The sequence below is a fragment of the Myodes glareolus genome, chromosome 7, assembly GCF_982192425.1.
Source record: "Myodes glareolus chromosome 7, mMyoGla1.1, whole genome shotgun sequence".
Lineage (NCBI taxonomy): Eukaryota > Metazoa > Chordata > Mammalia > Rodentia > Cricetidae > Myodes > Myodes glareolus.
Genome location: NC_142032.1, coordinates 308,704 through 328,029, shown reverse-complemented (window position 1 = coordinate 328,029; position 19,326 = coordinate 308,704). Strand labels below are relative to the sequence as shown.

General features: G+C 35.5%; 1 pseudogene; it reads right to left on the bottom strand.

The window, feature by feature from the left end:
• Nucleotides 1-12,304: 12,304 nt before the first annotated feature.
• LOC146893704 (olfactory receptor 4A5-like) lies at nucleotides 12,305-13,502 on the bottom strand (annotated as a pseudogene).
• Between the last annotated feature and the right edge of the window lie 5,824 nt (nucleotides 13,503-19,326).

Here is a 19,326-nt window from a genome sequence, read left to right as displayed (position 1 = left end):
TGCTTGTCAAACTCTCCCACTATCATAATATCTTGGCATTCTCCTGCCCTATCGCCAATCCTTGGACCTTCTAATTGCCTGTCCCCAGCCTCCAACTGGGCAGAGACTCCCACTCTACTAGAGACCACATATATTGGGAGAAACCCAGGCCACAGAGACCAGAAGACCAGAAAGTAAATAGAAACCAAGGAATAAAATATCCCTCCAACAAAGATAAACTCAGAAATCAGTATCTAGACAAAGTTAATTTACCACAACCTTTAATTACCCCAAATCCAGATGCTTAGAGGTAAGCATAAAAACAGAAGAAATACTAGCCAAGGTATCCTACTATAGTAAGTCATGGATATTCCAATGTAACAAAAACATGTGGAGAAGACCTTAAAAGCAACATTATGAAGATGGTTGAGTCCGTTAAGAAGGAAATTAGAAAATTCCTTAAGGAAATCCAGGAAAATACACACAGACTATAGGACAAAAGGAATAAATCCCTTAAAGAAAACTAAGAAAAAAGAAAACATGTAAAGAAAATAGCTCTGTAAATGGAAACAGAAACAATAACAAAAACACAAACTGAGGGGGTTCTGGAATGAAAAAATCTATATATACGAACAGGAACAACAGACCAATGCACCACCAACAGAGTACAAAAGACTGAGGAGAGAATCTTAGACACTGAAGTTGCCAAGGAAGAAATAGATACATTAATGAAATAAAATGTTAAAAGAAAAACTGCTGAAAAAATGCCCAGAAAAATCTCAGACAACATTAAAACACCACATCTAAGAATAATAGGAATGGAAGAAGAAGATTCCCAGCACTATGGCCCAAAAAATATTTCAATAGTCATTGAAAACAAGTTTTCCTGACCTAATGAAGGAGATGACTATAAAAACATATTAAATTTAAAGAGTACCAAATAGATGGAACCAGAAAAGAAGACCCCTTGCCACATAATAATCAAGACACTAAATATTCAAAACAAAAACAGCAACCAAAAATACTAACAGGTGCAAGGGAAAAGGAGCAACTAACATATAAAGGCAGACCTACTAGAATTACATCCATCTTCTCAATGGAGACTCTAAAAGCCAGAAGAAACTGGGAAGATGTTCTGTAGACCCTAGAAAATTATATAATCCAAGCCAGACTACTGTATGGAGCAATATTTTCAATCACCATAGAAGCAAAAAACAAGATACTTCATGTCAAAACCAAATTTAAGCAATATCTGTCACAAACCAGTCCCTTAAGAAGGTACTAGGAGGAAAACTCTAATCTGAGGAGTTAACTGCATTCATGGAAACAAAGAAAAATAATAATCTCCTACCAGTAAAATCCTAAGAAGAGAAACACCCCCCACACACAATCACAACTACTACCAACAACATAATAACAGAAAATAATAATAATTAACCATTGATATATTTCCATATCAATGGACTCAATTCTCCCAATTTAAAAAAAAACAGGATAGCATAATGGTTTTAAAAACAGTATCCATCCTTCCACTACATAAAAGAAACCCACCTTAATATCAAAGATAGACATCACCTGAGTGTTAAGTGTTGGGGAAATCAAATCGAGCCAAGAAGCAAGCTGTTGTAGCTGTCTTAATAGACAAATATTCTTCCAAAGAAAATTAATCAAAAGAGATGTAGAAGGACACTTCATACTTATCAAAGGAAAAATCCACCAAACTGAAATCTTAATGCTGAATACCATTACCCCAAAGGCAAGGTTGTAAAAGAAATTTTACTAAAGCTTAAATCACACATTGAACCTCACACATTAATAGTGGGAAACTTCAATACCCCATTCTCTCAAATGGACAACTCATATAGACAAAAACTAGCCTGAGAAATAATGGATCAAACAGATATCATGAATCAGATGGACTTAACATTTATCTACAGAACATTTCACCCAAATTCAAAAGAATATACCTTCTTCTCAGCAGCACATGGAACCTTCTACAATATTGACCATATAATTGTTCACAAAGCAAATCTCAACAGAAACAAGAATATTTAAATAACATCCTGTGTCTTATGAGACCACCACAGATTAAAGCTGAATTTCAACAAAAACAAAAACTACAGAAAGCCTACAAACCCATGGAAATTGAACAACTCTCTACTAAATTACCACTGGTAAAGGAAGAAATTAAAGACTTCCCCATATTCAATGAAAATGAGTGCACAAAATCCAAACTTATGGAATACAATATAAGCAGTGTTGAGAGGAAAATTCATAGCACTAAGTTCCTGCAGAAAGAATTTAGAGAAATCTCATACTACCAAATTAATAGCACATATGAAAGCTCTACAACAAAATGAAGAACACATACCCAAGAATTGTAAAAGGCAGGAAATAATCAAACTGAGGGCTGAAATCACTAAAGTATTTTAAAAAAGAAAGAGAACAATACAAAATTGAAAAAGAGAACAATACAAAATACCAACAAGATAGACAAACTCTTATCCTAACTAACTAAAAGGCAGAGTGAGAATTTCTAAGTTAACAAAATAAAAAATGAGAAGGGGAATATAAAAGCAAACATTGTCAAAGTGTTTGTCAAAGTGTCAAACACTGTCAAAACATTGTCAAAGAATAATTAGATCTTACTTCAAAAACTTATACTCTACAAAATTGAAAAATCTTACACGAAACAGACAATTTTCTTGATGGGCACCAGTTATCAAAGTTAAAACATGATCAGATAAGCATTTTAAATAAGAAAATAGAAGCAGTCATTAAATTTACTGAACAACAACAACAAAGCCCAGGGCTACAATCTCAGTGAAACTCTGAAATACAGCTTGCTCCAGGGCTGAGGGAGCTTAAGAGGTGAATGAACAGCCACACAGCCAGATGCCCCACTCTCTAGTACCTCCCCAGTGGGACAAAACCCAGGGGCCCTTCCCCAACTACCTCGGCTTTTCTAGCCAGCCTGCAGGGAGTTTTCTGGGGCTAGCCTCCCCGAAAATCCAAATCCATCTACTGGACCTCCCCAAGCTATTAATCATGCCCCACCTAAGAGCTGAGAGCTTTATAATACTGAGGGAACCAAAAGTGTGCTGCAACACTGAGGGGATTAAGAGAGACCACCAAAAGAGCAAACCAAGAGAACAGGTGTATAGAGACCTCAGAGGCTTTCTGAGTCAGACACTGACAGTACAGAGCAGACCAAGAAAACTCCCAAATACTCAGACAGCCACAGCAAAAATTGGACAAAGATGCAAAGACACTGCCTCGTTTGAATAAAGAGATGGGTAGGTGCCAATGCAAGAATTCCCAAATAACCTAAAAAGCAACATGTTAACACCAAAACTCAGTGGTCACACAACAGGAGTTCTTCATCATCCTAACACAGAAGAAGTAGAAGAAAACGACTTTAAATGTAACTTTGTAAAAGTAGTGGAGACCTTTAAAGAGGAAGTAAAATACTCCCTATACGCCAGGAGGTAGGAAATAGACAAGAGTCCCAGGTAACCTCGGGTGCATGGAGGGGGGAGTGGGAGGGTTGTTGGAAGGGGAGAGGGTTAGAGAGAAGGGAGTAGGGGAGGAATGGGGAAAGCTCGGTTGACCGGGATGGGGGGGAGGGAGGAAGGATGAATATGGGATCAGGGAAGAATATATTTCAACTAAGGGAGTCATTTTAGGGTTTACAGGAGACTTGATTATATATGGGATCCCAGGTCCAAGGAGAGATCCCCAGATTGTTCTCTGGACAGAGGAGAGGGTGCCTGAACCGGCCTTGGCCCATAACCATACTGATGAATATTTTGCTTATCACCATAGATCCTTCATCTGGCGAAGGATGGCGATACAGACGGAGACCCACATTGGAGCACCGGACTGAGCCCCCCAAGGTCCAAATGACAAGCAGAAGGACGAAGAAAATTAAAAAGGAAATAAGGACTGCGAGGGATGCTATCACCCACTGATACAAGGGGACGGATCTAATGAGAGTTTACCAAAGCCAGTTGGACTGGGACTGAACGAGGACGTGATCTAACCAGATTCTCGGAATTTGGCCGAATTCTCTGAATGTGGCTGGCCCGAAGTCTTTCTGAAAAGCCATTGACTATGACACTGGGACTTGTTTCCTCTGCATACACTGGATTTTTGGGATCCAGTCTGTTTGGATACTCACCTTCCTGGACCTGGAGGGAGGGGGGAGGAACTTAAACTTCCCACAGGGCAGGAAACCCTGACTGCCCTAAGGGACGAAGAGGGAGGAGGAGAGGGAGTGGGGGGAGTGGGAGGGTGTTGGGAAGAGAGGTGAAAATGTAAACTTATATAATTTAATAAAATTACTTAAAAAAAAGAAAACAACAAAAAAAGAAATGAAAGAGAAGACAAAAAAATTGGAAGAAATTAATAAATCCCTCAAAGAAAACCAAGAAAAAAATAATCAAACACATGAAAGAAACAGTTCAAGACTTGAAGACTGAAATAGAGGTGATAAAGAAAACACAAACTGAGGGGATTCTGGATATGGAAAATCTGGGTAAATGAACAGAAACTACAGAGACAAGTATAACCAACAGAGTACAAGAGATAGAAAAAAGAATCTCCGGTGCTGAAGATACTATAGAGGACATAAACTCATTGGTCAAGGAAAACATTAAATCCAACAAATTCTTAACACAAAACATTTAGGAAATCTGGGACACCATAAAAAGACCAAACCTATGAATAATAGGGGTAGAAGAAGTAGAAAAACTCCAGCTCAAAGGCACAGAAAATATATTTAACAAAACTATAGAAGAAAATATTCTCAACCTAAAGAAAGTCATACCTATGAAAGTACAAGAAGCTTACAGAACACCAAATAGACTGGATCAAAAAAAATGCCCTTGCCATATAATAATCAAAACAGAAAACTTACAGAATAAATAAAGAATATTAAGAGCTGCAAAGGAAAAAGTTCATATAACATATAAAGGCAGATGTATCAGAATTATACACGACTTCTCAATGAAACCATGAAAGCCAAAAGGTCCTGGATAGATGTACTGCAGACACTAAGAGACCATGGATGCAAGCCCAGACTACTATACTCAGCAAAGCTTTAATTCACCATTGATGGAAAAAACAAGATATTCCATGACAAAAACATATTTAAACAATAAATATCCACAAACCCAGCCTTACAGAAAGTACTAGAAGGAAAACCCCAACCCAAGGAAGCTAACTACACCCACAAAAACATAGACATCAGATAATCCCCCACATGCATAACCCTAAGAAGGGAAATACACAAACACTACTACCAAAAAATAACAACTGGTCATTAATATCACAATATCAATGGACTCAATTCACCTATAAAAAGACACAGGCTAAGAGAATGGAAATGTAAACAGGATCCAGCCTTCTGCTGTTTCCAAGAAACACACCTCAATCTCAAAGACAGACACTACCTCATAGTAAACATTTGGGAAAAGGTTTTCCAATCAAACAGACCTAAGGAACAAGCAGGTGTAGATATCCTAATATCTCAAAAATTGATTTCAAACTAAAATCAATCAGAAGAGATGGAGAAGGACACTTTATACTCATAACAGGAACAATTCGTCAAGATGAAGTCTCAATCTTGAACATCTATGCCCCTAAAACAAGAGCACCCACATATGTAAAAGAAACATTACTAAAACTTAAATCACATCAAACCCCACACACTAATAGTAGGAGAATTCAACACTCCTCTCTTGCCAATGGACAGGTCAACCAGACAGATACTTAAGAAATAAGAGAATTAACAGATGTAACGAATCCAATGGAATTAACAGACATCTCTAGAACATTCCACCCAAACACAAAAGAATATACCTTCTTCTCAGCACCTCATGGAACCTTCTCTAAAACTGATCACATACTCAGTAAAAAAAAAAAAAACCTCCACAGATACAAAAAATTGGAGTACCCACCTGTGTCTTATCAAATCACCAGGGATTAAAGTTAGAATTTAACAACTACTACTTTCAGAAAGCCTACAAGCCTACAAACTCATGGAACTTGAACAGTCAACTACTGAACCACCCCTAGGTCAAGGAAGAAATAAACAAAGAACTTAAATTCTTCCTTGAATTCAATGAAAATGAAGGCACATATCCAAACTTAAGAGACACTATGAAAGCAGTGCTAGGAGGAATGTTCATAGCACTAAGTTCCCACATAAAGAAAACAGAAAAAGCTCTCATTAGTGACTTAACAGCACACCTGAAAGCTCTAGAACAAAAGGAAGCTGACTAATGCTGGAGGAGTAGAAGACAGGTAATAGTCAAACTGAGGGCTGAAATCAACAAAATAGAAACAAAGAAAATATAAAGAATCAATGAAATAAAAAAGCTGGTCCTTTGAGAAAATTAACAAGATTGACAAACCTTTATCCAAACTAGTCAAAAGGCAGAGAGAGAACATTCAAATTAACAAAATCAGAAATGAAAGGGGGGACATAACAATAGACACTGAGGAAATTCAGAGAACCATTAGGTCTTACTACAAAAACCTGTGCTCCACAAAATTGGAAAATGTAAAAGAAATGGAAAATTTTTATAGATAGATACTATATATCAAAATTAAATTAAGATCAGGTAAGCAATTTAAATAGATGCAAGGAAATAGAAGCTGTCATTAAATCCTCCAACAAAAACAAAACAAAAAATAACCCAGTGCTGAATGCTTTCAGTGCAGAATTCCACCAGAACTTCCAAGAAGAGCTAATATCTATACTCCTCAAAGTGTTCCACATAGTAGAAACAGAAGGGACATTGCCAAATTCTTTTTATGAGGCTACAGCTATCCTGATACCAAAACCTCACAAAGACTCAACCAAGAAAGAGAATTACAGACCAATCTTTCATGAACATGGACTCAGAAGTACTCAATAAAATACTCACAAACCAAATTCAAGAACACATCAAAAAGACCACCCAATATAATCAAGTAAGATTCATTCCAGAGAAACTGATCTGGTTTGCCATATAAAACCCTTTCAATGTAATCTACCATATAATCATATTGAAAAAAATAAAAACTACATGATCATCTCATTAGATATTACAAAAGCCTTTGACAAAATCTAACACTCTTTTGATAAAAGACTTGTAAATATCAGGTGTACAAGAGTCATTCCTAAGCAAAATAAAAGCAATCTACAAGTCAATAGCCATCATCAAATTAAATGAAAAGAAATACAAAGCAGATCCTCTAAAATCGGGAGCAAAACAAGGATGCCAATTCTCTCTATACCTATTATATATAGTATTTGATATTCTATCTGAAACAATAAGACAACTGAAGGAGGTAAATGGATATAAAATTGAAAAGAAAGAAGTCAAAATTTGTTTATTTGAAGGTGATGTGGGAAACAACACCCTCCAAAATAGTCACAATATCAAGTTAGGCATTTTCTCAGCCATGTTCATTGCTTCTTTATTCACACTAGCTAAGAAATGGAAACAACTTACACAGATAGAGTGGATAAAGAAAATGTGATGCACACTCACTATGGAATCCTACTCAACTGTAAAGGAAAATGAAATCATGAATGTTTCAGGTAGATAGATGGTGTGGGAGAATTGTCTGTGTTCTGTCAATCATGTTTTAAATAAATGCTGATTGGCCAGGCAGGAGGTGTAGGTGGGAAAACCAGACAGGAAGTGGAAATGATGCAAGGAGAGCAGGAGACTTCTGGGGAGGAGGAAGTTGATTCCTCCCATTTCTACCCAGATCACCGAAACAGCAGGATGTGAGCTGCCCCACTGAAAAAGGTACTGAGCCACATGGCTAACATAGATCAAAAAAATGGGTTAATCAAGATGTGAGAGTTAGCCAGTAAGAAGCCTGACCTAACGGGCCAAACAGCATTATAACTTACGGAGTCCTCTGTGTGGGTAATTTTCTCTGGGACTAAACCATTGTGGGGACCTGGTGGGAGGACAGAAAAACCCCAAACAAACAGGCCCCTCTTCATGTTAGAAATAGAAATAGGAATAGAAAAGATCTTATTGAAGGATGTAACCCAGATCCAGAAAGACAAAAGTTGCATGTACTTTCTCCCTTTTTTTTCTTTTCGGTTTTTCAAGACAGGGTTTCTCTGTAGCTTTGGAGCTTGTCTTGGAACTAGCTCTTGTAAACCAGGCTGGCCTTGAACTCACAGAAATCCTCCTGTGTGCCACCACCACACGAACTGTTCTTTCTCAATATAGGCTCTAACCTCATTTTTTTCAGAAATGAGTACATATACTATAAAAACTAGAGAAACCATGAAAACAAAAACAGATCATTACCAGGACAGGGATGTTGGGAAGCAATAGAGAGAGAGGAATAGCAGATAAAAATAATTTGATCAGGAAGATAGGCAAATGGGGTGGCTCATTAGAAAGGAGGGGGAGTTAAATGTAAAAGAAGGCTATAAGGGGTTAAAGGAAATAGCAGATAATCTGATGAGGGGATGAGGAAAGGAGAGGAATCCTAGAAATGTAAATGTAGAGAACAAAAGTAGGTAAAATAACAATGTGGATGACTGAAAAAGACAAAAGAGATCATACTATTAAGTACTGATCTAAAAACTATAATATATATAATCCAGTATATAAACATAATTAGACAGTTTTAATATTTTCTCATCTGGGCTGATGGTCCCCTCCAAGAGTCAAAGACTGTCTAACAGTGACTCCAATACCAGACATTAGAAGCTTTCTTTTGAGTCCATTGATAGGGCTGTCTAAGAGAGTTCCAAAATGTATAACATAGTTTTATGACTCTTAATTATTCCCATATGAAGAAGTAGGTCTCCATTGCTGTAGAAAAACAAAGCTGAGAGACTCCTGAGCTTGAATGACTTCAGTGAGACTTCAATGGCTCCTCACTGGGGTCTAACACTGACAGTATCTAAAGATGTCATACAAGCTTCCTAAGTAAGGAGAAAACTGCAGTTCTACCATGCCTATAAACCACATGAACCACCAGCATAGCAGGGTAACCCTAAAGGTGCAGCAGCAGCACATTTGTCTTGGAAGTATCCAACAGCTCTCTAATTGGACATAAGACCTCATCAACAAGGGAAAAGCTGTATTGGTACTATAAACCTAGCTAACTATTTGTTATTGTTGGAGAAACTGTAAGCAAAAATTTACCATATGAGTATAATCCCTAAAAAAACCTTATAAATATTTGTTCTTAAACCCACAGATGAGTATACTTTTCACTGCTCAGTAGATAGAGACAATTACAGAAAACCACACTCATTCGAAATACAGAGTTGTAGAGACAAGTCTCAAAGGATACATCTTCAAAACATTCCTGAACTTAAGGCTCAAGAACAGTATAAAAAAAAGATTGTGGAAAGATTCTAAGAATCAGAAGATCAGAGAGTTTACTGTGAGATTGTGTCTCCTAGTAATGTCAAAATCTCACCAACATGACTGCTCAAACATGACCTACAAAATTAGGCCATAGACATATAAAACTTGATAGATAAAAGTCAAGTACACTTCAACCCTATACTAACAATTACAGTCAAATATGAAGTGCTGAGAGTGGGAGAAATAGTCTCCTTTATGAGAAGCATACCAACTAGTTGCCAAAGGCAGTAGTCATCCCTGAACATACAAATGTAAGTAACCTAATACAGACAAAGTTTACAAATACAGTATATGTTTATATTCATATATATTTATACATATATGTATGCAATAACAATTAATCACATAAAGAGTCCATGAGTTTTAAAGAGAGCAAAGAAGTGTGTATGAGACAGTTTGAGGGAGCAAAGTGAAGTGAAATATTTTCTAATTATATTATAATCCCAAAAACTTTGGGATTAAGTCAAATTTATCATTATGGATAATGATGCATGATGGGTTCAACACAGGTAAATCAATAAACTTAATGTACCAATAAACAGACTGCCAAAAAAACCCCACATGATCATTTCATTAGATCCAGAAATATCTTTGACAAAATCCAACACCCTTTTATGGTAAATGTACAAAAAGACTAGGAATTGCGATGGACATACCACTTCTGTTAAAGGGACATAGAAATAATAAGATTTGAATGACATATTACTATAATTATAGATCAATGTATTGCTCAGCCCTCATCAGAGAAACTTCTTGTAGTAGATGAGAAATAGAACATTCATACCTATAACTGACTTGTGTGAGAGAGTAAGACATTTGGAGTACTCAATTCTAAATGGTATGTCTTCATCAAACCCTTGTCCTCAAGGCTCAAAGATCTACTTGGAAAAGGAGTGATGAAGATTGTAAGAGCCAGATGTGATGAAATATTCCAAGAAAAGTATAGCTTCTAGACACAGCAGGCAGGAGACATATATGAACACAAGAGCCTGGGACAGAACATCCAAGGCCTTCACAAACTCAAATTAGGAAAAATTTCAACACATAAATAGGAAGTGAACACAAAATTCCATCCCTAAACATGGAGATATTTGTAACTGATACTTCCTGCCTGAAAAGGAAAATGTTATATCTAAAAGAGTATTGTTGAATATATAACCACATTAAACATCAGACCTCACCCCCAAGATTAGTTGACCAATAACAAAGGGCTCCATATTTTAATGTTTTAATTTTTGTTTGGCTTGATGTTTTTGTCTTAGTAGATTTTCTTGTTTCATTTGTTTACATTTTTCTTTCTTTTTGAGTAAGAAAGACAGAGAGAATATCAAGTTCAAAGAGTAGGAATGTGGGAAGTTGAAAGCAATCTCCACTGCTCCATTGTTTTATAATAATTGTGTATTGAGAAAAATTCAGGAACGTTTGCTTATATGGAAAAATGAATGTATAAAAATAAACTATTTTTAAGTTTATAAGTAAAATATTAAAACAGCTGACTCTAGCTAATTGGAGCTCAATGACTCTGTACTGACACCTGGGGAACCTGTATAATACTGAACTAACCCTCTGAATGTGGGTGACTATTGTGTGGTTTGGGCACTTTGTGGGACCATTGGCTATGGAACCAGTATTAATCCCTATTACATGAACTGGCTCTCTTGAGCCCATTCCCTATGGGGGAGGGGAACCTGGTTTAGGCTAGATACTGGGGGCAGGGACTTGATACTACTTCAAGTGATATGATAGACTTTGTTGACTCCCCATTGAAGACCTCACCCTCTCTGAGGACTGGATGGGGAATGGAGTGTGGGGAGGTGGGGTGAGCAATAGAAGGGGAGGGTGGGGTAACTGGGGTTGATGTGTAAAATAAAAAATATTGTTTTTGAAAAATAAAATAGATAAAAAGTAAGTAAAATATTGAACTTCAATATATATTTGAGAACACATTGCTTCTATATTATTTTGTCAATCATTTCTTCATTAGAAATTAGAAAGCAATTAAAGCAATTTGAAAAACAATTCTTTAAAAAAAACTAGGATAGTCAGGCAGTGGTAGCTTACACTTTAATCCCAGCACTGAGGGTGGGGGGAGGCAGAGGCAGGCGGATTTCTGTGAGTTCAAGGTCAGTCTGGTCTATAAGAGCTAGTTCCAAGATTGGCTCCAAAGCTGCAGAAAAACCCTGTTTTGAAAAATCAAAAGAAAAAAAGGATAGGATAGAACTTGTTAAATAGTCAAGACGATTGTAAAAATTACTTATAACTTAACTTTTAACGTAGCCTTCAAGAACTAGTACCTAATTTCATAACCAGCTGCATATCATATAATAAACTTCATTAAAAGCATCATAAATAGGCCCAATCTAATCTTCAATCCAAAAACCTAACTAGAAGAGTGGAGACACTGAGATGAGGAAGGGAGTCATCGCAAAGCACTGTGCATGTTATAGCTATACAAATGTGTCATTCAGACGGATTAATGAATGATTGCTAACCCCGTCCTTTCTTTTAGTCTCAGAAAATTGTCTATTAATCATAACAATAGAAAGGTCTGGAGAAAATGAGTGATCACAAATATAAAATATTGTTATATAATATTTCAATATATAAAAATAAAAGGCTGTGTAATGACTCTGATTTAAATTTCAAAAGAGAACAATTATATTCTCAGGTAATATAGTTTTGCTTTTACATGAGATAAATCCACAGGACCTTTTTTTATAATACTAAAATGATGTCATACTGGTTTCAATCACAAAGGAAAACTTTGTTTTTTCAAAGGTTTTACATGAAGAAAAGTATCCTAGATAAATACAATCAGTAGATGGTATCATCCTTTGTTATAATTATTTATAACTGATTTTTTTCAAATAACAAAAGTAATTCCACCAAGGAGACTTTCCAGTTTAATCTGTAGGTAGCAATTTTCACCAGAGCTTTATCATAGAACTTTTCATCTCTGAATTTCTCAAGGTGTATATTAAAGGGTTCAACATGGGAATGATAATTGTATAAAAAACAGTAATGCATTTGTCAGTAGAAAAGTTATAAACTGGTCTGGCATACATAAAAATACATGGAACAAAAAAGAGAATAACCACCAACATGTGAGAACTGCAAGTGGATAGGGCTTTGCGCCTCGCCTCATGACTGTGAGTCTTAAGAGATCTTAGGATGATTCCATAGGAACTGAGGAGAAGGAGGAAGATTACAATACACATGGCTCCACCATTAGAAATGACAGTGAGGCCAATGAAGTGTCTGTGCATGCAAGTACCAGTAATGGGGACATGTCACAAATAAAATGATCAATAACATTGGGCCCACAGAAAAGAAGGTTGTATACAAAGACAATTTGAATCAGAGAGTGTGTAAAACCTCCAGTCCAGGCAAATATCAACAAAGTGATGCAAACCCTTCGATTCATGATGGTCAAATAATGCAGTGGCTTACAGATGGCCACATAGTGATCATAGGCCATTGCCACCAGGATGACAATATCGACACCACCAAATAAATGTTCTATAAAGAGCTGGCTCATGCAAGCTGTGAATGAGATAGTCTTTTGATCACAAAATAAGTCAATAATTAACTTGGGTGAAATGGCAGTAGAGAAAAGACCATCTAAGAATAACAGAGAGAAAAGGAAGAAGTACATTGGGGAGCCCAAAGAGGGGCTGGTAATGACTGTCACCACAATGAGCAGGTTGCCCACCATTGTCACAATGTAGATGAATAAAAACATGACAAATAATGCTTTTCTCCCAACAGGATCATGAGTGAGGCTTAGGAGAACAAATTGCTGTAAATAACATATTCAAACTATGTTCTAGGTTTCTAGGAACATAAAGCTCAATGCCATGATACTGTGACATTAGGCAAATGACCTGCACTTCTCAAAGGCTTTCAGTCTGCATGGAAATCTCACATAACTTTGAGAGATTTAATGTGAAACTGCATCAAGTAATTACAAACGTATTTAAAACATTTCTGTCTATAGCAATTACTTCAACTAATTCCTATAATCCCCAGGAAACAACAAAGATCCTCAATTTTATTAAATTCAAATAACTCAGAAATCTTCTATCCCATGGTATCATCAAATACTTCATCTGAAATTCGCATTTTTCTTGCTCTTAAATGACATAGGTAGTAAAACAGGAGGAAACATAAACTGAGGGCTTGGGGAGAGAACACTCATTATTGGTTTTAAGTATTATTTTTCTGGGTAGAAAGTGCTCAGTTAGAAATGCAGTGTTCACATCCATGAAAGCAGTGTCTTAAAAGAAAAAGTCAATCCTTGGACAGTGGTATATAATGTGGCTTGTAAAGTCATATGGATTTATTTATTGATCCGAGGTTCTTTCCCTTGCTGTGAAGATGAACTTTTACCACATAAGAACCTTGTCAATGCCCTACTTCCTCATTTCTTCTAGAGGGCACGCTTAGCAAGTCATTTCTCTGGTTACTTTGTTATTGCTGTCATTATACATAAGCAGTAAAAAGCAACCTGGTAAACATGAAGGTGATAGCTATTAGAATTTTTTTTGAGTATTTCACTGTGACAAAGAATAATGAATTATGACAGTTAATTTAAACAGAACTCTTGTCTTCATCTAAAGTATAAATAACATTATACTTTTATATTAACTTGTATGCCTTAGGAAATATGCACTTTACTACTGATAGGTACAAAGATTATTTATTTACCTTTGAGATGATGGATTTTGTCTAGAAACAAGAAAACAAGATGATGCTGTTTGAATGATTTTTATGGTGAAGGGGCATTTGAAGTTTACTTGAGAAGCCGGATTTGATATTCCTTCTGTGTGTAAAATTCTCATTATGATCTGGAGTTGTAGAAGCTACAAACAGAAGACATCTCAGCTGCTAAGTGACATAAGAGAGAAGTACTGTGTCCAGTACTCACCCTTGCATAGTATACTTCTTGTCAGGTTTTACTCCTTCACATTCATTGATTACCAATACTGAATTTCAATGGGTCAAATCTCCAAAGTCTTGTTTAATAATATCAAAAATACAATCAAAACAGAATACTTAAACTTTAGTATGAAAATTTAAGATGTTAGTATTACAAACTGATAGAATAATATAATTGCATTCTTAATATTGGACATTAAAACTTTTCTAAGAATAATTTAATACTGTGTTTAAGAACATGATAGAACTTCAACATGATAGTATATGAACCAACATGATAGTTTATAAGGGGCAATATGACCATGAGTTTTGATGAGTTTATAAACCAACACATTGTGTGCCATCATTTTAAGATTCACATGCAATAATTAATGTTAATCCTCAAGAAAAATTATATTTTCCCTTATCCTCCAATAGAAATATATGTAATTTTAGATATCAAAAATTTTGTACTTCTGTTAAATATTCATAAAATATATTCTATAATACCTATAAAAATTTAGTTACTATTTTTTATATAACATATAAAACCTTTCGACTTTAGCTAATCTGACCGGTGTAAAATGGTATCTCATATTTGTCTTGATTTGCATTTCCCTGATCGCTAAGGATGTTGAGCATGACCTTAAGTGTCTTTTGGCCATTCGAAGTTCTTCTGTTGAGAATTCTCTGTTCAGATCAGCACCCCATTTTTTAATTGGATTAATTAGAGTTTTAGTGTCTAGTTTCTTGAGTTCTTTATATATTTTAGAGATCAGGCCTTTGTCTGATGAGGGATTGGTGAAGATCTTCTCCCAGTCCGAAGGTAGCCTTTTTGTCTTACTGACGGTGTCCTTTGCTTTACAGAAGCTTCTCAGTTTCAGGATGTCCCATTTATTCGTTGATTCTCTTATTGTCTGTGCTACTGGGGTTCTAACTAGGTAGTGGTCTCCTGTGCCTATGTCTTGTAGACTACTTCCCACTTTCTCTTCTATCTGGTTCAAAGTGGTCAGATTAATGTTGAGGTCTTTAATCCATTTGGACTTGATTTTTGTGCATGGTGATAGATATGGATCTACTTTCATTCTTCTACAGGTTGACATCCAGTTATGCCAGCACCATTTGTTAAAGATGCTTTCCTTCTTCCAATGCATACCTTTAGCTCCCTTATCAAAAATCAAGTGTTCATAGGTTTGTGGGTTAATATCTGGGTCTTCTATTCGATTTCATAGGTCGACTTCTCTGTTCTTATGCCAGTACCAAGCTGTTTTCAAAAAAAAATAAATAAAATAAAATAAATACACATATAGTCAGAAAAGAATGTATGGTAAATAAGTTTGACAAATTAGATAACCAAAGTTCAGGATTACCTTGTTTTCTACATGAATATGTCTGCATTTAACTGTTTATAACATTGTTCAAAACCTACATAAGGTAAGGTTGCATCTTTTATTAAGGTATATTTGTTATAAAATATTTGTATGTATATTAAATATTTGGACTCATACTTATTTTAAAAATAAATACATATTTGTAGATATGCTTACTATTTGCATCTAAAGATCTTTAGTAAATGAGGTAATAAAAAAGACCTTTCATATGCCAGTATAGAAAATAAACACTAATGAAGTTATGAAACTAAAAATAAATATCCTATGTATGTCCCAATTAACTTCTGTATTTGTCATCTTATTTACCTATCTGTATGCCTCTCATAAGACAATGCAAACTTCAGAAAAATCCATATGCTTCAAAACATAAAAATAACAACTATCTTTAACCCCCAGTTCATGATTTCAAAAAAGCAGATATTGCATTTGCGCCTGATGGAAAAATCCATGACCTATTTAAGTAAGTATGGACTGTTGAATATAAGTACATGAGTGATCTTGTGATTACAGATATAAAGACACCTAAATATAATAACAATACTTGTATAAGGGTAAGTGAATATTTTAGTTGCTAGAAAATATCAAAGAAAAAGCAAAGTGATTGTATTAGGACAATTATGTATAAAATTGACCAAATAAGTTAAAATTAATTGTCCAACCCTATTTTGATGTTACAAATGAAAAAAATAACCAGAAAGAAAAAAATGAAGTAATAATAGTTACTTCAATTTTTCTCCTTTTGGTTTATTTTGGTGAATTGACTTTACTTTCATGAACACAAAAAAACTCACATAAGTTTAACTATTAAAAATCTTATCTAACAGTGGAAAACCAGATTAACCTCTTCTGCAAAGCAGAAGTTTTCTTACAAATTAAGAGAGACTTCTTCAGTCTTTTATTCAGTAATAATTCTTTCAAATTTTATTCTACTTAAAGACTTTAATCTGTATCTTAAACTTATCACCCAATAAATTTGGTACTTTCTACAAACATCTTTAAGCAGTGATAGACATTTATAGAAAATCTGACATCTCATAACTAAACACCAGTACACCTTCTCCAGTTTGAGCATAATTGACTTTTCAGAGATCTCCTGGTACATTTATTTATGCATGTAGACATTTTTTCATGGGCAGACAATGTATTGCATCATCTCTATTTCCAACATAAAAGACTTTAAGATCACTACAAAATTAATTTGGTAAAATACTTGGAGCAAATTCAAATGGAGAAATCTCTCCTGGATAGATTTCTTTCCCTGAATAATCCCCAGAGTATAAAGGTTTGGATATTGCAAAGAAAGAAAGTAGTTAAATGCCAAGGGACATGAAAACCCATAATGTAAAAGAAATATTCCAAAATGAGATGATTAGTAATTGTTACACATTACCATATACTTAGACAAGGCAAGTAAGTGTAAATCAACCCAAAGAATGAGACTAAACCAGGTTCCTTACTCAGCTTTACCTTGCAGAGCACAGTATTGCTCTGATAGTGAGATTCTACTCAAGAATAACAGAGGCTCTGAAAAAGAGAACTTAGAACTGCAGTAACTTTCATAGTTGAAATTATAATTCTTGAAAAACCAGTAAATCACCGTTCTGTAATTGGGAAGGAGTGGAGTTGATTGAACCCTGAATCTCTGTGAGATGAATCCACAGTGATTTTATTCCATTCATTAAATTCTTTAATCCCAAGCCATTATTAACTGAATAACTCTTTCTATATGAAAAAAATGTGACATCAAAAAGGAACAATTTCTATGTTTACAGGATTATCCCTGTAGCCACTTCTTATCAGAGCCAGTGAGCAAATAACATCATGTGCTTATTTACAGATCTGCTTTTCTTGGTCACAAAAGCCTTATGGTCTAAAAGTTGTCCATTTTCAATTTAACTCGCAAATGGATAAAGTCATCATCCTGCAGTACAATATATATGTCTAATTGCTCCTTTCTTATTAATTAGTGTGAAAATATGCACAGATATGTATATTTATTGTAGAATAACCATCTGATGTAATCATATTTCTGAGGGTCTAATTATCGTTTAAAAGTGGAAAATTGTTCATTATTTTAAACATTCTCTATCTTTTTTACTTATTCAGGAAACTTTGGATCTCAGATTATAGGAATGAACTTAAAGAAATCAATACATCAGATGATGTCATGAAAAACTCTGAGCCTGTATTTGCTCCTACAAGAAAAATGCAGTAAACTATTTCCTCAGCTATCTTTCATTTTTTTTATAGCCTGGCAGTTTTTATTTGTTTCCTGTGATGACATAGGTAAGTTTATTCTTCTTTAAAACTAACCTATTCCCTTTATAATCTCTGTAAACGGTCAAAAAATCCTTAATCATTTTTATCATGGTGCTACATCCACGGCTGTCTTGCCAGTGTAGCAGAAATGCTGACTGGATGGGCAAATATTGCCGGAAGGAGTGGGATTCGTGCTTTTCGGAGCTGCATGTTCCAGGCGGTCCCTTGGCAATCAGTTGTGGTGTAATGCTACCTGAGTCGCCATACTGACTCGACCTGGCTGTCCTTGGAGCCATATGTCTGTCTTTTCCCCTTGTCTGTGTGTTCTTTGTGATTCTTGCATATTGCTAACAGATCAGATTATTCCAGGCAGTTGCGGATACAAACAAAACTGCTAAGGACATTTTTGAATTCTGCTCCACTATTAATTAAAGCCTTAAAAAAGTAGCCAGTTCTGGGAATTGCCAGAATCATCATTAGGACAATTCCTTGATGATGTGGAACAAAATGAGTTAATTTTACTAGGAAAAACCTTAGAAGCTTTAGGCATTTGCCTGAGAAATATGTTCAGTTGTAAATAGAAGGCCTATGAAACCTTTCTTATGGGAAGAAAAAAGACCTAGCCTAAGCTGGCAATATCTGAACCTGAGAATTGAGAAGGGAGGAGAGTTGAAGTTAGTGATATAAAGTAAACTTCAGAGAGATTCAAGACTATGTATTAGAATTTTCCTAGCAGAAAGCATTCCCAGGGAGATAGTAGCGTTTTTCTTTCTCACCCAGGCACACAAGGTCACTTAGCTCAAACCAACCAGCCACCTGCAAGCTGATAAAGATGGTCTAGATCAAGGGCAGTGATCTCTTTGAAGGCAAGAGGCGAGAGTTTGTTTTGTAAAGTGTGAGAGAGCAGAAGTCCTTGCGCCCAAGTCAAAGCATCTTCAAAGATTCTTATTGTAAACTGTTTTATGCTGTTCTTTTCTGTTTTATGATTTGATGATGTATGCCTTTGCCAAGTTCTTTGATTGTAAAAAAGAAATATATAATCCTGCACTGAAGTAAGTAAATCGCAAAAGCATGTCTCAACATTGAGAGTGTCTGTGTGTCACTTTCCTCGCCGTATCCTGATTTCTCCTGTGCCTTCGCCCTGATTCCCTTACAGTCTGAGTGGATCCCCTGAGCCAGTCCGTAGCATCATGGGTTGTTTTGCTGCATATAACACTAGGCAGACAGTTGTGGTCTTTCATGACTTTGAATACATCTTTAAAAACTCTTGTTCCTTTAAATGATTCTATCAAATAGTTAGGTGTTCTTAGAATGAAACTGCCTTTCTAATTGACTTGATCATTCGCTTATGCAGCTTTTTTTGAAAGTAATTATATTAA